Genomic DNA, 18,529 nt, shown 5'->3' with positions numbered 1-18,529 from the left:
CTTTTAAATATAGGTTATCTTTATCTTGTCCTTTTTAATGCCTGCTTTTAAATTTTACACTATGCAACGGGTTACTAGTACAAGTATGGATGTATATAATTTACAAATAAATAGATATGCATATATTAGCAGGACATGCTCAAACAGTTTTCACTGACGGGGTGCGCTATCAAAGGTTTGGAGAAGATGATCTACACTGACCTCAACCAAGTGTTTGCCTCACTCTTTGGGTTATGTTACACCTCTGCATAAAGATCTATCTTTCATAGTTCTCCATTTCCAAATGAATATGGTCTGAGCTCTTTAAATACATGCAAGGCCTTTCCCGACTTGTCCCTCTTGTATCTTTCCAGGTCGTGGCGGGAAACAGATCAACACATAGGTACGCTGAAGAAAGATTAATAGAGAGACCACCTACAAATATGTGGGTAGAGAAACCACAAGGGTCGTGACATGGAAAGATAAGAGGAGGTGGCACTCCCCTTAAAGTGATGAAGGGAAGAGGCATTTACCCTTTCCTAGAAGCAGAGAGACTGTGTGAGGAGATCCCTTGGAGAGACCATCAGGGGAAAGATGCAGCCGGCTGGAGGCACCAACACCTTTCTCTCCCTTAGCTGTTCCCTTTTGGCTGAATCCAACCCAAAGGGTAGCTATTGATGTGGTTCATACAAGTCAGCCTTCCGTGACACAGAATTGGATGAAGAAGGACGGCGATTGGACCTGGAGAAACAAATGGCAGATATCCAGACCAACCTCTTTCCAAATTTTTCATCCATTCATTCATTGATGTTTTCCTTTCTTCATTCAACAAATTTCCATCACATGTAGTGTCAGAGACTGATCCGGGCACTAGGGATACAACAGGAACAAGACAGTCAGTATCCCTACTCCCAGGTCTCACACTACATTCCTGAGTGGCAGGCAGGCAATGACTGGTCACAATGCATCCCATGCAACATGTGCTGTGATAGGGAATACTAGGGCACTTGCTTCAGGGAAAATGGCCCTGGGGCTGGCCTCCCAGAGGAGGTAAGACCTGAAAGAGTGAGAAAGGGTCAGCCATGCAAACAGGTAGGAGAGAATGTTCCAGAGAAAATAAGCAGTCAGTGCAGCAGCTCTGAAGTAGAATCATGCTTACTTATGAGGATCCAAAGACAAAAAGGAGCCCATGTGGCTGGTGGTTGTGAGGCAAGACATGGAAGGTGGGCAGGGACTGTCTCACGCCAGGCTCTGCCAGCTAAGCTAAGGAACTTGGCCCATGATGTGTCACTGAAACAGGGCAGCACCATACTCCTTCTGAATTGCTCACGCTGTCCCAGTGTTGCAAACTTGTGTGCCTCCGTGCCTTTGCACATGCCGTTTCCCCACCTTAAAACCTACTCTCTCTCCTGTTTCCAACAGTTAGTCATCCTTCGACCAGTTTATATGTCATTTCCTGTCTAAAGCCTCCCTGGGTCCCCTTAGGCTGTCTTAGTCACTTCCCCTTCTGTGCTTCTTTAGCACTTTGTACCTCTCTCACTGCTTTGTCACTCTTTGTTTACTGCTCTTATCCCTCTCAAGACAGTGAACCCTTTGAGGGCAAGGACTACTCTACTGTTTTTTGCATCCTGGCCTCTCGCCCTCCCACCTGAAGCCCTTCCAGAGTTGACACCAGGTCTTAATCATGTTTATGTCCTCACCCTACCCTTCCTCCACCCCTGGTTCACTTGGCCTGGGGCATGCCCCATCAGTAACACTCGGGCATGCAACAAAGGGAACAAAGTCACAGAAAGCAGACCTTCTCCCAACTCAGCTTTAAATAACAAGAAAAGCCTGCCCAGAAGAGCCTATGGGTGATTAGGTGATTCCTTAGAGCTTCCTGAACATGCATAGTAAGAAGACAGCTGGAATCCATTTTGACATTTAGAAGGGGTTTTTGTTTGTTTGTGTATTTGTTTAATAGAGCACAGACGTTTAATAAATTACTTAAACATTTATAACAAGTCATAGTTTAAAGTAAGTTGGTGAAGTTGCATGAATAGGTTTGCCACACATTCTGCAAGCTTGCCTTTCCCAAGAAAGCAAGGACGGTGTCTTTTTTAAAAGTTGCCTTTATGTCCACACTACCCAGCACATGGTAAATGCTCATTGAGTGAGTATGTGAAAGAACAAGAATTAGATATCAGATCTGCTCTGTCTAAACTATTTCCATATCAGTGGTGACTTCAGCTCATGGTTAGTTGTGTGTATTGGTTACCCATGGCCACATAAAAAATTATCTCAAAATACAGCTGCTTCAAACAACAAATATTTATTATTTCACAGTTTTAAACAATTAGAAGTTTGATGTTTACCTACAGTTTAGAGGGTGCCTTTAATTCATATGAGGTTCATAATATAATATTTATTAAGTGCTTACTACATGCCACACTATCCTAATGTCTGTCCATATCCACTCATTTAATCTTCAGATTATTTATTCCTCTTAACTTATTCTGTGATGCAAAAATCTGGGCACAGCGAGGTTAACTAACTCAACAAAAGTCACACAGCCGGTAATAGGCAGGCCTGAGATTCAGACTCAGCTAGTCCTGCTCCTGTGCAAACTCTTCATCTCTAACAGCCCGCCTTCAAAAAAAGGAAGATAGCAATAATTTACTCTTTAAGGATGAAGCTAATACCATGAAGGCTCCTCCCTCTTTTCATTATCGTACATAGGTCACATCATCGCTCCAAGAAAGATGATAGACTTGTATAGATCCATTGTCCCATATGTGCCTGATGGCTGCCCGTATTTGATGGTGACCTCAGTAGCCATGGGTCTGAACTTAGCAAATTAGCTCAAAGGAACTCCCCTCCAGAGCTCTGACAGTATTAGAATGATTGGATCAAATTGTATCTTATTCAGTGTAAAAGATAAAGGATGCCATCATTAATCTAAAGATTACAGCCAGTACCACTGACTATGCCTAAGCTCCCAGCCTAAAACACTGCCCACTCTCTCGCTAAAAAAATGACCAACAGGGCCGGCAAACAATGCTTTTAGGGTGCAAATCTCTTGTAGATGAGGTAAAGACCCCAGCTCTTGGAGGGTCTTTATCGTCTGCCCTTCTCCATCAAGAAAATAGGAAAATCTCCCTCTCTCACATAGATATTTTGCACTAAAGGACACACAGTGCATATTTTTTCAGTCAAATCAAACCAAAGAGTGGAATGAGCAATGGGTCTTGAGCAAGGAGGACTGAGTTCACGCCTCAAACTAGCTGATTCGTCTGATTCATCAGAGACCCAGCTCTTCACCGCCCTGGGTGTCAACTTCCTCATTATACCAAGGGAAAAAAAATTGGATGAGAAATTATCTATGATCACATCTAGCTCTAAAAATTGTTGATTCTTAGACGTACAAGTCCATATAAAATGAACACTTCTTTTACCCAGGTGATAGATACTCTTACGCTTTGTAACAGTCTATTAACTGCATGTGATGACAAATGTCACAAAACAGGTCGTGAAAATTTATCATTCATCAGAGGCCAAACACAATGTCAGTTCTGAGAAAGAGAGACGGCATTCAGTCAACTGGAGACCGGCAGAGAATTTCTCATTACTCTCTTCTGTCACATGGCGGGGGAACAACAAAAGATGACCACACAGATTCCCACTTCCCTCCCTGCCTGCCACCCAGCTTTGGTCATGGACTGAGAGCCTCCTTCACAGGGCATGCTACCTACTGTGCTTTCATGGGCTTGTGGAGTATGGATGGGTATGTGGAGTAAGATTTCTTTAAGCTGTCATGAGAATTGTCATGGGAAGAAGTCTATTGATTAACACGGGAAGAAGATAATGAATGGAACCCCGTTGACATGAGAAGTAAGAAGGGCTAGAGGGGGCTCAGGAAGTGGGAGGATTGCTCTTGACACTCCAAGTATGACATAGTGAAAACATCACTATACAGGGTCCTGGTCCCCCGGGGAACGAATTGTGGGATTCTGGGTAGGCCATCTTATCCCCATTTATAAGTTGTGCAAGTGGCATTAGGTTAGTGGTTTTCAAACTAAGTCCTTAGACCAGAGGTCTCTCATGGAAAAATCAGGTGGGTGAGAAGGACACAGACCCAGGTGGGTCATGCTCTTGACGTTCCACTCCATCTCCTACACGATCATCTTCGCTTTTACCTGTTTTGTATTGGAGCTGAACAAAAGAGTTTATTTTCTCTAACTTGTGCTATTATAAAGAATCAAGGGTTTGAAGCCACCTAAACTGGATGACTTCACACATCTCCAACTCTTTCTATGAGTCCCCATGAAAATTAACAAACAAGCATACACTTGCTCTCTGAATTCATTTTCACTCCCACAGCAAACACCTCAGAGTGAATGAAAAGTAATTCTTTTGAATTTGGCCTCTTTTTCCTCTCGCCCAACAGTGAATTCTGGAACTCCTTGACAAAATATCTAAATTATAAAAATCACCGGTGTCTTCTCCTCACTGGAAAATAAGTCTGTTCATGGTTTTTGACCCTCAAACTTAAGTGACTTTCTCTATCAACTTCCTCAAATCATTATTCCCCTTCTGCTTCACCATGATAATAATCATTATCATTTTTATTCGTGAAGTCTTGGCAGAGTCCTTCGATAATCATCTCTAATATCATACGTCAGCCTTCCTGTCTCCACAACCTGAGCAGAGGTTGGCAGCAGCTGTCGCAGTGTTCCACCGAAATGCTGCCACTTTCTGATGATCCAGATGAGTCTTCAGTTTCCTTGGCAACCCAAAAGACTTTACACGGTCACCTCAATCTTCTTTGGGGTAAGAAAGCAAAAGACCTCCATTTGCTGGGAGAGGTTCAGAGGTGGTAGGTGGGATGATAGAGCCAAATGAAATTGAAATGAGTGAACAGAAAGCAATACAGTCTTTATACATAGAATAACACGGGAGAAATTGAGAATGATCTGCCACATCACCAGGTGTGGCCATATGATTTGACTCCATAGCAGGTTTCCCAGCCAGACCTGTGGAATTTGCCCAGTCTTCATCAGCCTGTTTTTCTATCCCTAATAGATCCCAGAGCAAAAGTGCATTGACGTCCCAGAAGGCATTTTAGTTGTTATCAACCAGCTTTGATTCAAATATCATGGTGGAAGGAAAGGACAGCAACAACACTGTATTCCAGCTCTTAGAATCCGTTCCAAGTTTTAATCACATAGACAGTTCCTTTCGAAGTTTAGTGCTCATTCCATTTTGCAGTATTTGAAGTGATATATCCAGGGCCACATGTTGGGGCATTTATCCAATTCGTTTTCTATACCTGAAAAACGCAGAGTGTCAGCAAATACTAGGCCTACCCTGCTGCCGCAGCTACTCCTGCCAATCAAGGTGCGTGCTGAAAATCGATGACAGCGCTCTTTTCACTCATTCCAGATGCAACCTTAAAAGAGTTCTCTGAGCATCCATTAAAAATTAATCAGAGTTGACAGTTAAGATGAAACTTATTCCTCGCCATGGGCATACCCTTGGTATTCATGGATTTAACATTTATATTTCCAGCTATTCAGAAGCACCCCTCAAGGTCATAATAGCTATGTAACTTGGCTTAGTCACGTAGTTGAATCACTTATGATGGAAAGATCCCTCAGCTGATGAGTGAGCCAAACCCCTCCCAGCATCTGTATCTCAACGCAACTTTTGATCTTTCTTCCTCCTGCTTTCAAAAAAAAGCATTTTTTTTGAGAAAAAATATGGCCTATGGTAGCATTTATTATTTTGGAGATTTCATAAATGCTCCTGTTATTTAAAAATCCACTTTTATAACTACTGCTATTAATAGCCATTCGTGCCACCTCCCCAATTCTAAACTCATTCATCCTCCACTGTTATTATCACAATCAATGACATGAATATGCAAACAGTTGTTCAGAACAGAAGCCTGGAAGTCACGTTTGAATTACCCTCTTAACTCTCCACTCCGTGAGAACAACCTATGGATTCTATCTCCAAATACATCATGATCTGTCCACTAATCTTCCACTTCCACTGCCGCCATCTTGGTCGAGGTCATTGTCATCTCTTTGCTAGAATGCTCGTCCTGATTGATCTCTTCTGCCTCCTCCCACTCCGCTGCCGATTCTGTAGCCACAGAAATCATTTTTAAAAATTAATCTGATCATGCCATAACACCCCCCCTCGCCCACCACTCCCTCACCACCAAACACATTCACATGCACTGGGAATCTTTGAGTGTGTGTATGCTCCATGTGTTGCTATGTGTTGATCTGCAACAAGATAAGGAATGTACATCAGAACATAAATATAAAGCAGCACACTCCTTTTTTCATTGAGCAAGTCTTGTTACACGTGTGTGTGTGTGTGTGTGTTTAAGCTCAGTAAAAAGTGTTCTAGGTGACAGAGTTGATTTACAACTGCACAAGCTCTTTTTCTTATCACAGACAGGTAGCAGTTTGCAGACCAGCAGCCCATGTTCAGACCACAAGCTGAGTAGAACGGGCTTCCCAACTCCAAATAATGAGGCTTCTCCCTGTCTCTCAAACTTGAATTTGAGCCCCTCTTCCTTTGATTCCTCTGGTCCAGCCACGAGGCACTCCTTTTGGGTTCTAGACATAATCATGTTGTCTTAGAGACATAACCCCTTAACCACCACCTGTCCTAGAGACTTTGAACTTGCTTCCCTCAGCTGGGAATGTCTTTTCCCTGACTTTTATTTAAATGATACTCCCTCAGGCCCTCCTTCCCTGACCACTTATGCAGAGCTTCCTCTTTATTCCCCATCACCATTTGGTCTTCAGTGTGACACCATTTTTTTTCCATCTGCAAGTCCATATTTATATGTGTGTTGAGCTGCTGATTGTTTGTGTCCCTTCCTAGACTGAAGGCTCCATGAAGGCCGAACCCCCACTAGTTTCTCTGGTTTCACTGGTCAAGAGAACTACTGCTTTGGGCATGGGCGTATCCCTCCAGTGTGTTATGGTAGACGGAAGCTTCAAGAATACATGGGCAGGCATGCTGACACTCCAAGATGTTAATTTATTTCTTCACGTCTTCCCAGGATCATTTGCAAAATCTGAGATAAGACCTAGATTCTTATACCCAGGTTGCCCAATCTCAAGCCATGTTGTCTCTCACTTTATAACTGCAACAAGTCTCAGCCAGTTTAAGGTTAGGCAACTTGTAAAGGAGAAACAGAATTACTTCATGTGAGTAAACAATTCATTATCCTCACTTAGGATTTTCTCATCCTGAATCGTTGCAATGTTTTCATGGGCATTTACATCACTGTCATTCTCCTTAGAGACCCCATCATATAATAGCTAACATTTATAAAGCAACCAAAAATTTAGATGCCAAAAACTGAAGCCTCCTCGGGGAACAAGACCACTCAGCCCCACCTTCATGGAGCTTCTGGTTCAGTGAGAAACACAGACAGTAATCAAGTAATCAACATACAGAGTGGTGGGTGGAGAGAACAGTGCTATGGGAGCACATTGCAGGATGCTGGCAGTTCCTAGGAGTCAGGGAGGTTTGGCACCTGAGCATGGATAACAGGCACATAATGAGGGCAGAGGAGTGATTCCGGCAGCAGAGGGCTAGAAAAGGCCAGGGAAAAAGAGCAGGCTTGGTAAGTTCAAGTCCAGTGGGGCTGGACTGCAAACTAATGGGAAGGGGAAGACAGGAAGGAGGCTGGTGGGGAACCAGGAGCCACATCTCACATGGCATAGCAAGGAACTTGGACTTTCTCCCTTTATGTCAGGGCATGACATGCAACACCTCCTGTCTCCAAACCACTTATCTGTAAATGATGTACAGGGATATCCGCCATGAAAACACTTGCTAAGTACATGTTAGGGACTATTAGAGGTCCATGAAAGAATATGAAGCAATGAAAGAAAAAAAAAACTGAGACAATGTTAACATCAGAGGAAGAAAAATTGTAGAAGAAAGGACCCAGAATCCATACACCATGTGGCTCAGCTATGAAGAATACTTATGTGTATGTGTAGCACTGAAAAGGATTTTACCAAATATGTGATACAACTGTATTTGAAAGATTTCTAGGCAGTCAATAGATAATATTTAAAATTGGAAAATCAAGAAATATCTGTAAAAATAGATACTATTTATTAATCGTTACTTAGAAATAAAGTAAATACCAGAATAAAGAGTTGAAAGACTTGTAAGCAGTTACTTCCGAGGTAAGGCACTAGAAAAGGGAAATGAGGTACGCTAAGGTAGAGCTGGGCACTGTTCTTATTTTATTATTATCCTTGTATGTGTATTATTTTGTTATTTCTATGATTATAAGCTATGTATATGTGTGGCTTTTTGACAGAAGTATAAATTAAGCACACACACACACACACCCAGCTCTAGCGAATACTAAAGAGAAAAGAATGGAGGGAGGCAGTCATGACGCCCCCTACTGGCCTTCTCGCAGATGGCTCTACCGATGAGTCCCAACTTGTCCAAACTTGCCTGGGTCCTTAAACCAATCATGTCAGCAGCAGCAACAGAGCAGCCTATGCCCCTTTTGTTGGGCATGTTGTGTGTCGGGCTGCCGGGCAACTTTTGGATTTGTAGTGCTAGGGACAGCCATAGTTACCTGCTTAGACTCCCACTTGGCTCCGTCTAATGAGATCTTGAGCACAGACCAGGGCCCCCCAGTGAAGCAAATGCTTTGGGAGTTCCAGAGTTCTCAGGGTCTTCAGAGGAAGCCAGGACATGAGGGAAGCTTGAGCCCCACGTACAGGGAAGCAAGATCCAGAGATGGAGCACCTGCTCTCTTTGATTGGGCTGACTCATTCACTTACGGGAAGTCAACGGATCCGCAAGATGCTGAAGTGTTACATCTCATTACTTCATACCCCAGTTGCTGGAGATGCGCGATGCTTAACAGGGAGAAAACGCAAACTATCTTTTACTACCTATGAAGGAAAACACAGTGAGAGGAAGACCACAACTGAAACAATCCATTGCAGAGGGGAGGCTGTTCTGAAGTATTTTCAAGGACTTTAGAAGGACCCCTTTTACTGGCACATTAGTTAAAAACCTTTCTTATTTATTAAAGCAATTCCCCTAGTCTTCTCTACCAGGCGACATTTTATCAGGCTACTTTCGGTGACTAGGTATACTTGAAAGATTAAAAAAAAAAGTATTAAAATGTTTTGTAGATGAGAATTGTTACTTCTTCTGAGTAAGTTTGACATGTAGCGTTATAAGTTAAGTGTTATATATCCTAATGCAATTTCTCCACCCTTAAAGTCAATGAGGATATTTATCTCTTCTGAGTGTAGGGCGTTTTTTTGCTAAAAAATGAATATTTTCCCAAAACAAATGCCAACTATTTCCTCATTATGTCTTAAAAAGATAACTTCCACGTAAGTGAATGTTCGTGTCAAATGTTACTAAGTATAAATAGCATAATAACTAAAAATAGTTCAAATATTCCAGCTACATCTTGTCAACAATCTTGCTCTAGCCAAGTTCCCCATTAATTGCACAATCTATATTTTGGAAAAGACAGAACCTAATTGTTTCCAAATAAAATTTCAAGCCTGCATGGGGTTTCCTTCCTCTGGTTGGTTTTGTTAAGTGAATTAATCTTTAAAAAGGAGAATGCAGAAAGGAGGACTCCTCCAAAAGCTCACTTTGTATGTGCATTTTATCAAGGGCTTTAGTTATAAAGTTGCATGGGTAATTTTTGTTGCAATCACCTGTGGAGAGATTTCCATTTTTTTAGGGCATTACTTTCATCTTTTGCCTTTTTGTCCATACAAGATGTATGGACAAAGAGCAAACAGCAAATGTCCACTTGAAGAAAAGGTATTTAATGCTACAAGGGCCTGAAAACAAAGACAAAAAAAATTTTCTAATTCAGTTAGAGCAATATTCTATTAAAAAAAAATTATCAGCTCATTCAATCACTCTTCTAAAGTAAGAAATACAAGTTAGTCATTTAGGACACCAAGTAAACTTTTTCTGAGTGGGTGAATGTGACTCAATAGGTTTTTCTAGTACCCTTTCAAATTCTTAAAATTCAAAGCATAGTATGTGGATACATGGGGAATATGAAGAAGTATAAGACACAGTTCTTACTCCCAGTCTGATTACATTGGGAGAAATCATCTTATTGTGGGCATTTTGTCTGAACTGAACCAGAATTCTCCATTAACAAGTCACTTACAGTTCAGAGGAATTTCAACACCATTAATGCGAACAATTAAAGGCATCAAAGTGGCAGAGAGAGAAGAGTAGTAATGGGAACAGATCAGCACTAGATCCTGGTGTTTTACCAGTGAAAGGTCCTCACAATGGGATCCTTCAAAGATGCATCCTACCCAGTGATTTCCATAATTAAGTGTACTATGCTTTATATAAGTTCTTATTTAATCCTCACAACACTTTGAGGGAGATCCTCTAGATCGTCTCCTTTTACAGGTAAAGAAAGCAACACATAAAAGACAGCAATAATTTGCCCGAGCTCATGTAGTTTATTGAGTGGCAAAGTCAGGAATTAAATCAAGGCAGTTTGATTCCAGTACATGTGCTTTTAACAAACATGTATAGAGTGTTTACAGCATTTTGTTTTAATGTGATTATCACATTTAAATGTAATTATCACAGAAACACATATTTGCATGGAAAAAAAGGTGTGTGTGCATATGTATAGATATTAATGTCATTACAGAAGTCTTCTCTGGATGGTAAGACTGAATGATTTTTTTTCTTCTTATTATGTGAATTTATAATCTGTAATTACAATGGTTGTGTACTGGTCAGGTAATAAAATAAATATGAAATGTTATTTCAAAAATAAAATTAAATGGTAACAAGTTGATTTATTTAGTGACTAAATGAAGACAAGGGAGGGGATGCTTGGGTGGCTCAGTGGATTAAGCTTTGGACTCTTGGTTTCAGCTCAGGTTATGATCTCAAGGTTGTGAGTTCGAGCCCTGCATCAGGCTCCATGCTGGGCGTGGAGTCTGCTTAAGATTCTCCCTCTCCCTCTGCCTTCCCACACACACACACACACACACACACACACACACACACACACACACATACAATCTCTCTCTCTCTCTCTCTCTCTCTCTCTAAAAAATATACATAAAACATTTTAAAAAGACTAACTTAAAAAAATAAATACATGAAGACAAAGGATTCTATTCTCCTCCTCCTATTACTACTACTACTACTACTAATAGCTGTTTAATAATAAAATTTAAAAATATAAAAATAGCTGTTTGGGGGCATTTTTCAGGAAGAACACTGCCGAGTCCTGTACCTGCATTATCTCATTTAATCCACACAATTTTTTTACAGCATAGATGTTATTTATCATCCTCCCTTTATAAATGGTAAAAGTGAGACACAGTAAGTTTGTCCTAGGTCCTATAACTGTAAAGTGTTTACACCACTATCATCTGAAGCCAGTCTCCAGAGCTTTCCTAAGCACCATGGTGGCAGTCTCTCCTGTGACACAGGAGTGCTGGCTGGGAAGGGAAGGCACTTCCAAGCATGGCAACTCTGGATTCAGAGACTGAGACATGTAGAAGAACTGGTGCCAGTCTCAATTCAAAGTTAGGCAGTTGAAGTCTTTCTATCAATTCATGTCTCAAGTAGAAAAAATGTAAAGCCATTTTAAAGGCCTCCTGATGCAGGAAGAGGATTCTCACTAATCTTTAGTATTTTGTAAACATAAAACACTTAGCCAAAATATTTGTCATTATGTTATGATAAATTTTGTTTAATTTTCATAAATAAAATACAGAGCCCAAGGTTTCAAAAAATATTTCCATAACTTAAGTTTTTCTAAATCCCAATTATGAATGTTCACATTTCATTCCAAAACAGAATTTAATGTATGTTTAGGATGTTGTATGTAAGATGCTGTATTTGAAGCATTATCTAAATGGCCTAAGCATCCAATAAGAGAATGTAAGATTCTAAATAACCAAAGGGATGAGTTTAAGAGGAGCAAATTTTTTATTATTATCCCAGGAGAGGTAATTATGGAAGTTTAGGTGTATAACTGCATACAGATTTTTAAATAAATTGTCATGAGACATTAATTAATCTGGAAATTTAAGAAATTACTCATGAGACCTGTTCATGTAACTTTTGACAATAGGTACAAAAGTTTGGATTTTTTCCATCAACCTGATGTTAACAGAGTCTCAGATTCTCTACAGATAATATGCTTCTAGCATGTTGTTGGAGAGGTTCCTTAGGTTTTAGAGGCAATAACATATATGGTTATGGAGTGATTATTAACACATTTTGTTATTGTGTTTTGCTTGCAGTGATGTTCAACTAAATAAATATCTCCAGAAGCTAATTGTTAAGAAGTGACAAAAATCTCTGCCGTGCTCACCATCTAGTTCTTAAGACAGGATGCAAATGCCGCTTAAGACAATCCTTTCCAAGTGAGTGTTTTGTGAATAATCGAATACATTTCCTCCTAAGAGCAATTTAAAATATTTCAAGGCTTGTTTATTAAGAGAGAATCTCACTTTGTCTTGCAGAGACTTAATTTCATTAAACTCTTCATTTCATGTTTTTACCCCCCAGTGGGTTACTTAGCCCAGTTTCCTTCCCAGTACACAGGGAGAATTGTTCATCTATACTTCTTTAGTATTGGACAACGCCGTGATACATTTCAAGCCCCTAACCATACATGCATGTTAAAGAATTATATACTGCCTGTCACCCCGTAATAGCACTGTCTAGTGGACCCATTAAATTGTTACTGGATCTTCCTCTGGCACAGAATCTATCAAGCTCTTTGCATCCTGCTGGAAGGGTCTGAAAAGCCAAGAGACATTTTCCCCTCTTTTTCCTCTCCCCGCTCTCGTCCTTACATTGAGCTGAGTTCCTAATTCCTTTTGCTTCTTTGGGAGAAAAAGCAAAACCACTGTCGCAGGCAAAAACGTTCTTTCTTGCCCTTTCATCTCCAGGCAGATGAATCAATAAAATATGAAGACAAAAGTGCTCCATCTTCTGGTTGAGGATGAATGTTCACCAGCAGATATTCCCAATTCTAAAAGGAAGCACTTCATCTCAGGGACCAGATCCTGGAGAAAATTATTGATGAATCCCTCCAATACCATCAAGAATAAAACAGCCTTCTCCTGGTCTCAGACTTGAAAGAATTTTCTTCCAGTCTTCTCTTTTTTCCTTCATTCACGCCTACCAACCCAAGCCAGCTAACAGTGCAGGCTTAGGCTTGGCATCGCGCAAAGCTGCCGCCTCATTGCCCCTTCATTCCCAGCACAGATCACTTAACTTTTTGAATCCCCAGTCTCCTCGTCTTGTACCTTCTATGTAATTGGGAGGACTAAATAAGATTTGTAAAATACTGAACCCCACATCACACACAGAGAAAGCACTCAATGCATGTGAGTCACTCTGATTATGACAATTCCTGAGACGTTTTTTTCTTTTCCCATCTCCCTTCAATTCAATACAGATGTGTCCATCCTTCCTAGGGTTGAGATGCTAAGTGCAGTTAAATGTAACCTCTGCCTTCAACAAAGTCACAGTCTGCCAGTAGTCACAAAGAAGAACGTAAATAACTTTAATACAAGAGAAGAGATGGTCGATGGCCAAAAGAGCTACCAAGTGTTCCAAGACAGTGCTTCTCAAACTGGGCCGCATGCCTCAATCATGTGGGGATTTTGTTAAAATGCAGATTTTGATTCAGTAAGTCTAGGGTAGGGCCTGAGACTCTGGTTTTCCTTTTTTTTTTTTTTTTTTTTTTTTTTTAGAGACAGAGAGAGCGTCAGAGCGTGAGCAGGGGAAAGGCAGAGGGAGAGGGAGAGAGAGAATCTCACACAGGTTCCATTCTCAACGCAGAGCTGATGCAGGGCTCAATCTCACGACCTTGAGATCGTGGCCTGAGCTAAAATCAAGAGTCGAACACTTAACCAACTGAACTACTCAGGCACCCTGGATTCTGTGTTTCTAATAAGCACACAGGTGATGCTGAGGCTGCTGGTCTGAGGTCTACCCTTTGAGCAACAAAGTTCTGGGATACGTGTAGGATATAAACAGGCTTTGTATTTAACTAGTGTGCATCAGCATACCTGTACTGGTATGCTGATGCCCTCTTGAGTGCTGGGTACGCTCTGACTGGCCATGATCCATGACAAAACTATTGTTAAACCTGTTGCTCAGTATCACCCTGGCTATCAATACTACAGGACTCTGGTGGACAGCATAGATGTCACATTTGGTTTTAAAGGGGCATACATGGTGTTTAAGGACAGCCTTGAAAGATTAGCAAAATTTTACTCATTTCTACTTTCTTGTCTAGTATACTCACTCTACCTTTCCCAAACACCACGGTTACTGTTCATTTGAAATATGAAGTGCCCTCTTATGATTCCCTCTAAAATACCGTTCCTCTGAACCTTTAAGAATAGACAACTTCTGGGCGCCTGGGTGGCTCAGATGGTTAAGCGTCTGCCTTGGGCTCAGGTCATGATCCCAGGGTCCTGGGATCGAGTCCCGCATCGGGCTCCCTGCTCGGTGGGAGGCCTGCTTCTCCCTCTGCCTCTCTCTCTCTCTCTCTCTGTCTCTCATGAGTAAATAAATAAAATCTAAAAAAAAAAAAAAAAAAAAATAGACAACTTCTTTGGAACAATTATGTCCCAGTGATTCCTCCCATGTTCCTAGGGCTTCATTGTTGCTGTCTCTGACTTTGAAATGAAATTAAATAAAAATGCGCAGTGGCATTTTCTATGTTAGAGACAAAGTCAGGTCCTCTCCGCCTCCTGTGTTCCGGTGGCCAGATACCCACTCTCGACTTGGATACCAATTTTTAATTGGGGGCTTTCACATAAAAATCTAGATACTCAGCTTGGAAAATTGGGAAACCCAGCTACCCAGAGCCCAAATTCACACTTGGAAGCAATCAGCTAGGGCAGCACAGCAGGACCGCCTTGGGAGTTGGGGGGTAGGGGTGGGGAGTGGGGGGAGCAGTGCCTCCAAAGTCTCCATAGTCCAGGCAAATCTCATTACCTCTCACGCCAGATGCAGCCTACTCTCTCCTACAACTCAGCCTATGTAGGTATTTGAGTTTATGATTCCATCTTCCGAAAGCCCAGGAGTCATATTGATTTAGAAAAAAATATATGGTGTGTCATTAATGATACAGAACCACCTATACATGGCGATTTTCAGAATACAGAGACAACTAGCTTTTTTCCAGGAAAATAAATCTTCATATAATAATCAGAGCAACTTTAAAGCTTTAGCTTTATTGGTTCGCAGTCTTCATCTTTATCCATCATTTTAATATTTGGTTCTAGTAATTTGTTTCTTTCCTTCCCTCTTGTGGACTTGAAAGGGAATCTGAATAAAAAGGAGAAAAAGGGTAAACCAAGGAATCAATACCCCATTTCATGAGCAAAACATGCCTAAAGGTTATCCTACTTTGTGAATCACTAGAGAATTCGCATAAAGTAAAGAAACCAGAAAAAAGTGTGTGACTTTTCCCAGCCTGGGTTCTCTACTTCTCAGAATTGTATTACCAACTTGGTAAAAACTGTGTAAATCATTTTGGTTTCTTATGCCTCATGAGAGTTCCCAGAATCGAGAGAGGGGGGAAAAAAAAAAAGACTAAAGAAAATAATTTTGAGTCATTTTTAAAGCATTTTGGATTGCTAATAATAGATATATATTTAAATTAAGACCCTCTTTACTCACTTGAAATACTTTGAGATCTTTTCCCTTCCGTATTTAAAGGTAGTAAAACTACAGCACTACGTCGATAACAAGAAAACAGAGGTACTAATTAATTTCTTTCAGATACAAAAAAATTATCCAATGTTTTCATATTGCAAAATAGATAACCAATCTCTAGCATGACTGTTGCACAATTTGAAAAACAGGCTTCCAAGGAAGACAGGATCACTTCTCTCAACACGCCTTCCAAATGTACCATGGCCTCACTATTTAACTGAATGGCTGATGGGCTGGAAGAAGCTGGCTTGTTTTAAAATTAGAAAGTAACGTGATACCTGGGCCACTATCCGGCCACATTTAAAATCGATTAGATTCATGAATTTGTTCTACGTGGCATGAGCACAGGAGTTTGGAGTCCACAACCCTCTGAATGTGTGGGACTCTGCTCGGCTCCCTGGCAAGGACCACAGCCCTCGCCTTATCTGAAGACCAGAGGTAGTGAAGACTACTTCCCCAGGTTGCTGGAAAGATCAAATCAAGAGATTGGAAGTTATCTGTACTATTGAGAAGGTCAATACAAAAGCAAGACATGATCTGCTGAGTTAAACGCTGAGAATACTGCCTGGTACATGTGGCCTCTTGGTTTAAAAAAAAGAAAAAGTTCTTCAGATCTGGGGTACTACCCTATTATGAATTTCTTGGTAATGAGTTTCACAGAACATTTCCATTGTTGGCTGTCTCTCCATTCACTACTTATCCCACCCCAATACCTCTGGAAACAGCTGAAATACGGAACAGGTTTGGTCTTGCTAGCACCCTTACCAAAAGGTTATCCAAAACAGTTGCTTAATTAATGGAGGATAGCATTTAATTTTAAGTGGTACGTAGGATAAACTAATGCTCTAAATTAAAGGGGTACCATATAGAAGCCGAAATTAAAGTTGTTATTCAAAATCCCAGCCATTGGGGGTCTTTAGCTCACAAACCAGGGAGGGAAGCAGAGACCCTTTCCGAGGTGAGCATCACCAATGATTGCTGGTGCGGTCCCTTTGCTGCAGCGACCCGTCTCTCCCCTTCCCCCACTTTATCCTTCTTAGCACACCTTCTGCTGGACGCCTGCCTCCTCGGCTTTCTCGGACCTCCACCACAGACAGACCTCTAGCCTTAGAAGATTGATTCCTGCCTCCCTTGTCACTTCTTGCTCTCCAGTCAAATGACAAGATGCTATTTCTCCATTTCTTGACGTGACTTAGATCATACGACACCTACAGGAATTGGTGGTATTATGGATAAAGTGTCACTTCCCGTGTACTCCCAATGTCAGGCGCACTGCACATTGAGCAGGCGCCTACTGTATACAAGGCACTGATGAATACAAAGCTAAACACCTTCCTGTCTGTAAGCAGCTTACAATATCTAAGGCATCTGGGTCATTTTCTCATGTATAAAAAGGTATATAATTTTTTAAAGTAGAATTATATTCTGTAGGCGTGCAAAAGGAAGAGTAATTGTCTCCTTGCTGGCCTCTCCACCACTTTCTAGCCCTTCACCTCCTTTATCTTACTTTATTACCTTACCTCCTGTATTTCCCTGACTTGTCACGTATCTACTTTTTTGGTTATTTATCAGTAGCTATTCCCAACTCCCAGAATGTAAATGCCATGCGAGCGGGGACTTTGTCCTTATTCACTGCTGTGCCCCAGCCCTTAGAACACTACCTGGCACAGAGAAGGCCCTCCATAAATATTTGTTGAAAGCAAGTCTTCCAGAAGAAGTGGCCTTTGAGTTGGGCTTTGACCAATAGGAAGGGCCTCGATAAGCGAGAAATGGGGAAAAAGATATTCCAGAAGGAGGCTTCAGCAAGAGCATGGAGGTTTCTAAGTACAATTTAAATGAGGTAATAAAGTGGTTTTAATACAGAGAAATGAAATGCTCTGGGGGAATTTGACTACTTAACTAATTTTAAGAAAGAAAATAATGTTTGCAACAGTATTATATTTTAAACATTTCAATGACATTTATGGCCAATCTAAGTGGTTTTAGAGTAAGCCAGGTCCCAAATGGATAAACTGCAATGTAAAGATATATCTGTTAATAATGCAGAGAACAGATTGAATCCAGAAAGCAGGGGAGCTAGGGAGGAGAAGGAGAAAGGAAGGAATGGGCAAGGTGGGAGGAAAGAAGAAAGCCAGAGCCCTTGCCACAGAGTGTCCTTTTATTTTATTTCATGAATTTATTTCGAGAAACCCATGTTCCATTCCTGCCTGCCCTGCTTTAATGACCCCATCTGTGGGTGACTACCATCCTCGGTTTTGATTCTTGGTGATCGTACTGCATTAGAGAAAACAGATGGGAGGTTGCGGGGGTAGGCATTTTATAGTTTCTGTAGTTTCTGCTAACTTCTCTAACAAAGACAGGCGGCTTCCACATTATGCAGCGAGTTTCCATCGTCTACAGAAATCTCTTTCGATTCAAGAAAAATCCAGTATCATTGCCAACGTGAGTCATTAACGGGTAAGAGGAAGAACAGCATTGTATTCTGTCTCTCCATTTCCACACACCTCCTCCACCAGGGGGCCACCTAATGGTGATTTTTTTTTTTTTTTAAAGAACAATGTTTATGGCTTTCCAAATAGTATTTCCTCAAAAGGTTTCTATCCAAGTCATTGCTCTGGAAATTCATGGGCTTGCAGGAACTGTTTGTCTGCCACTCTGTTCTCACCTGCCCTGGACAGGCTGTGACCTCAGGCCTCTGCCAGCTTCAAGTCAAAGGTAAGTGTCTCCTGAGCACTTCAGAGGACAGAAACGGCTCCCCAATGAACTCCAGCACCTGGGATGTAGCCCAGGTAAA

General features: G+C 41.2%; 1 long non-coding RNA gene across 1 annotated transcript; it reads left to right on the top strand.

Annotated features, from left to right (window-relative positions):
• The first annotated feature begins 3,948 nt into the window (after window positions 1–3,948).
• LOC112831985 (uncharacterized) lies at window positions 3,949–13,126 on the top strand. Its single transcript, XR_003210280.2, has 4 exons — window positions 3,949–4,072; window positions 4,596–4,788; window positions 12,294–12,416; window positions 12,948–13,126. It is a non-coding gene; the product is annotated as an uncharacterized lncRNA (long non-coding RNA).
• The last annotated feature ends 5,403 nt before the right edge of the window (window positions 13,127–18,529 follow it).

The sequence above is a fragment of the Callorhinus ursinus genome, unplaced genomic scaffold (genome assembly GCF_003265705.2).
Source record: "Callorhinus ursinus isolate GAN/ISIS: 27379988/994484 unplaced genomic scaffold, GSC_fseal_2.0 scaffold14, whole genome shotgun sequence".
NCBI classification, from domain to species: domain Eukaryota; kingdom Metazoa; phylum Chordata; class Mammalia; order Carnivora; family Otariidae; genus Callorhinus; species Callorhinus ursinus.
The sequence above is the reverse complement of the archived record's forward strand: the minus strand, read 5'-3'. Positions and strand labels throughout refer to the sequence as shown.